Genomic DNA, 5,167 nt, shown 5'->3' with positions numbered 1-5,167 from the left:
GTTTTAGTTCTTTGTTCATGTAGAATCACTGTGCCATCTCGCCCTGTGGTAAGTTTCCCTTGTTGATTAGTGTGTCTAATTTGTCATGTCTCATGTCTGCGTGGTTTATGTTGTCAAGCCTGTGCTGTCATGTCTGTCCCATCATGTTTCCTGTTTTATTTTGAAAGAGTCTGTTCTTTGTTCATTGTATTTAGTTTTACCTCCCTGTCCCGTCATTAGGTTCATGTGTGTCAGCTGTGCCCTCATGTGTCTCCACTCCCCCTGATCACCTCATGTCTGTATTTAAGCCTCCCTTGTTCATTGTCACGTCGTCTGTGTTGTTTCCTCATGTTTTCATAGGTCTAGTCATGCAGTTTTCATGTCTTATGTCTGTTTCATTCCCCCAGTCACAGTGTGAAGCTGTTCCCCATCCTCTCATTATTCTGCCTGTGTATTTAAGTCCTCAGTAGTGATGGCCAAATGAAGCTTTCTGAAGCACAGAAGCTTGTATTGAAAAACGGTTCATTACTCGAAGCTTCTCAACACAGTCCTCTCTGGTGACATCTGGTGGCCAAAAATATGAAGAGCAGCTTGAATCCACAAAATAAAACCAACCACTTCATTATGATTGCCCACTCTACTGAGTGGAATCCTGTCTGATATTGGGCCTCCGTTGTGTTGCTTTGAACGTGTATTTTTTTGGTGGTTAAGAAAATGTGTTTTATTCATTTAATAAATAGTTTTGACCAGTAAACTCTCCTTGTTTAAATATGCACCATGGTGTGGTCTTTCTTTGCTTGTGACTTCTTGATGTTGGTAAATACAATAATTGAAAAATACCACGTTACATATATATACATATAATAATGTAAAACACATTATGGAGTATGCTTCCGCTGTGAGGTCTTGCCTCCATGCAGGTATGCAATTAATCGCCGGAGGGGTGTATTTATAAATAATATTATATTAAGGAAATTTTCCCAGACATATTTTTGACCTGGGGGTAGAATTGATTGTGAAATGGAAAAGGAAAATGCTTATGAACTTGCAAATTAAAAACATGATGCATTGACGGTAACCCTTTTTCATTTTTATTTAAAAAGAGAATTTGTTCTAGTGTGCGATGGCCGACCCTGTTCCTTTTCGTGGAGATAATTTCTCCTGCCTTAAGGAAAATCCCTTCACATGGAACAGAAGAGGCTGGAGTGCAGAGAAACTGGTAGAGATGCAGTTATACAGTCTACCTGGGCCCCACAAACTATCAGCTAAAGAGAATAAAGAAATTCAATTGCTGCACATTTGGCAGACTAACATTTTCAGATTAATTAAACAATAAAATATATATTTTTACAACTGTTAAGTCTAATTGTTGAATGTTGCCATTGTGTTTCTTAAATTTGTATAGTCTTAGTTTAAGCAGTAGGATCAAAGCTATTCCTTTGATCCTGACCACCTCTCCAACCACTCTGTACTGGGGGAGGTTTTATTGTAGATACATCCTACCTGAAAGATCTGTTTCTTTTGATGTAAGCTTCCTGCGTTTACGACCCTTTGGTCAGCAGGAGGCCACACACACACACACTCTCACATAACACACACACACACACACACACACTCTTACAGAAGTTCACACATATACATTTACATATAGTGCCTTGTCTATGTAACCAAAGGGGGGTTGCAAGGGGAGGTGCTTTGTAAACTATTGTTTGAAGTTTGTCAATAAAAGGCAGCGAGAGGAGGCCACCATTGGGGTCATTGTCGTGCTGGACACAGATGAGAGGCCTCCCTTGCGCAAGTAGTGGATCGATCGACTGTCTTGTTTTCTTCATGATGAATAAGTCTCTAGAATTAGCGGGGTTTGTGGAAACACAGACCCAACAACAACATTACATGTAAAGAATCAAGTGGAAGTTTTTCTAAAGTTATTTAATGATATTTATATTATGGAAGCAGATTTTTGACATTTTACCTTTTTCCCGTTTTCAGATATAATAAACACGCACAAAACAAAAGCAAACGGCCAGAACACAAAGCTGGAAAACCCACCCGATTGACAAAAATCAACTCAAAATTCTCCCACACAACAGAACCTCCTCTATTCCTCGCTGGCTCCAAATCTCTCAGTAGAATGATCAGTGGTTCGCTATCTGTCACCATCAAAACACTCCACAAATCCCGCGAATGATTCGCTTCCATTGAATCAGATGCCGAAGCAGTTAGGTTCTAAATGAAGCTTCGGACGTCACTGATCACGTGACTCTGGCCAAACGAATCAAGCTTCGACACAGAGCTTCTGAAGCAGTTTGTTGATTTTTTTGACACACGCACCGGAGCTTCAGCTTCAAGCGGACCATCACTAGTGTCATGTGTAGTTCCGTGGTCCCATGTCACGTCATCTATGACCAGTTAGAAGTTTCTTAGTTGCAGTTCATGTTTGGTTTGTTTCTTTAGTATTCATGTATTTTGTTTTTAGTTTGTTTTTTGCCAGCAATAAAGCTGCGGCCTTTGGTTAAGTATTCTGTCTCTGAGTCCTGTGTTTAGGTCCTGACCCAGCCTGCCACACAGCCCATCATGACAGGTTCATTTCTGAATCGAAAGCCCACAGCTGGTATTAACATCAAAATGAATGCAGTTTTCATAAATGTATAAGCTTTGCACTGCACTTTGCACTTTAATATAATGATCTTTGTGACTTTGAGTTCCTACGAAACTTTATCTTTGTGTTTCCACTGAGTTAAAACCCACAGACACATCAGATGAGAGCAAATTAACTTGCTGATAACATGTTTTTTTTAATAGATTTATATCTTCACTGAAAGCCAATGTGCTCAGAGACTGGAGTCTTTTACTGACAACATTTAGCCTTTTACTCATGCACAAAGCACGAGTTTGCTTAACCTGCATCAGTGCATAGCATTTGCACTGTAATAGCAATCAGTTCAGTTAGTTAAGGTTTTGCTAAAGATGCAACATTAAAGAAAGGAAACCTGACTGATGACAATAGCTGTAAATGTAAAATAAAATACAGTCTCAGTAATGAGTGGCTCCACTGTTATTGTTGATCACCAAGTCGTGAATAAAGCCACACAAAGGGCATTTACTGTCAAAAACTGTTGTCCCTTTTTGTAAACTTTCCTTGCCATCCATCCCCAAAGGTTCTCAACTGGATTTAGATCAGGGGAAGCTGCAGGATGGTCCAAAATAGTGATGTTATTCTCCTGGAAGTAGTCCCTTGTCCTGCGGGCATTGTGTACTAAAGCATTGTCCTGTTGAAAAACCCAGTTGTTACCACACAGACGACGGCCCTCAGTCATGAGGGATGCTCTCTGCAACATCTGGACATAGCCAGCGGCCATTTGACACTCCTGCACCTCCGTTTTTCCACTGAAGGAAAAAGCCCCAGGCCATTATGGCGCCCCCTCCACTATGGGGCGTAGAAAACATCTCAGGTGGGGTCTGCTCTGCTTGTCATACCAGTAACACTGGAAACCATCAGGACCGTCAAGGTTACATTTTTTCTCATCAGAGAATAAAACTTTCTTCCACCTTTCAGTGTTCCATGTTTGGTGCGCTGTTGGAAAGTCCAAACAGTCAGTTCTGCGGCGTTCAAGGAGTCGAGGCCTTTGAAGACGTTTTTTGTTTTTGAAGCCCTTCAGTCTCAGATCCTGTCTAATGGTTATGGGGCTGCAGTCGGCACCAGTAACGGCCTTAATTTGGGTCGACGATTGTTGGACAGCCAATTGGATCCTCCGGCTCAGTGCTGGTGAAATTTTTGGGGTCTTCCACTTGGCCTTTTTGTTCCATAACCCTCAGGATTATTGAAAAAATCCAAATCACTGTCTTACTGCGTCCCAACTAAGCAGCGATGGCACGCTGCAAGAGACCCCGCTTATGCAGTTCAACAACCCGACCACGTTCAACAAGGGAAAGTTTTTTTGCCTTTGCCATCAGAACGTCATGACAGTGTGATTACCTGACAGAAAATAACAATGAATCCACATTTTAAGTTCATTTTGTTAACATTTTGTTAAAATCCAACCATGAAAAATATGACTTTTTGCCATTTTTCAAATGGTTTTAAACTTTTGATTGGGACTGCATAATAATAATTTAGAGATTCTGAATTATTTGACCGCTATCTCACTTTTAGATTTTACATATGGCTTTCTTTTGACCCCCAACTGCTATATATCATTAAAGGTGTTCCTCCGCCACTGCCTCGTTTGAGTTTTGAACGAAATGCATTCTGGGATATTGCATTTCGTCATTTAAAGCTGATTGGAGACCAAAACAGCCAATCAGATTTTTTTGCATCCAAGTCTGTGATTGGCTGGTTGTGTGGCACAGATATAACGGTGTACAGAAAGAGTTGAGCGCGCACGGGCAGAAATGTTGAGAGTGCAAGCAACACATTGCGAGCGAGCGCAAATGCAAAAACTGAGCGAGAGGGGCTGCTATTGTGTGTGTGTGTGTGTGTGTGTGTGTGTGTGTGTGTATGGATAATAGCAAACACTGAAATACATTTTTTGCACGCAGCAATGAATTTTGTTCACTCAAATTTAGCTTTTCTTCGCTCAAAATCAATTTCTTCTCAAAATACAACCTGCAATTTTTTTTTACGTGTGCTCAAACTTTTTTTTACGTGCGCTCAGAATAGTGGCACAAAAATAACGCCATACCTATTAGCTTAGCACAACAACAACAACAAAAAAAGCGCTCTCTCACCCAGGAAACACACAGTCACAGAGAGCGTGCGTCACCATGGCAACCGTAACGCTGCCGCCTGGAACAACAGAACACAGCTGTCAAACAAAACCCAAAGTCCTGACCCGCCACAATATGAAACAGGAAAATACCGCCGTGTAATCCATTTATTTCAACTAAGTAACTGTATTCTAAATACCACCTTTTTAAACGGTAACTGTAACGGAATACAGTTACTCATATTTTGTATTTTAAATACGTAACGGCGGTACATGTATTCCGTCACTCCCCAACACTGCTCAAGAAATATTCATATATGACTGAATATTTAAATGTGATGTGAATTCTCTGTCTTAAGCAGAGATGGGCAGTAACGCGTAATCTGATTACTTTTTTCAAGTAACGACTAAAGTAAGGGATTACTATTGCAAAAACGGTAATTAGATTACCGATACTTTCCCGTAGGAACGCTGCGTTACTG

This window comes from Mchenga conophoros, linkage group LG13 (assembly GCF_057382185.1).
Source record: "Mchenga conophoros isolate Kocher_MC1m ecotype Shallow Benthic linkage group LG13, M_conophoros_male_GT1.1, whole genome shotgun sequence".
Lineage (NCBI taxonomy): Eukaryota > Metazoa > Chordata > Actinopteri > Cichliformes > Cichlidae > Mchenga > Mchenga conophoros.
This window is presented reverse-complemented; position numbering follows the sequence as displayed.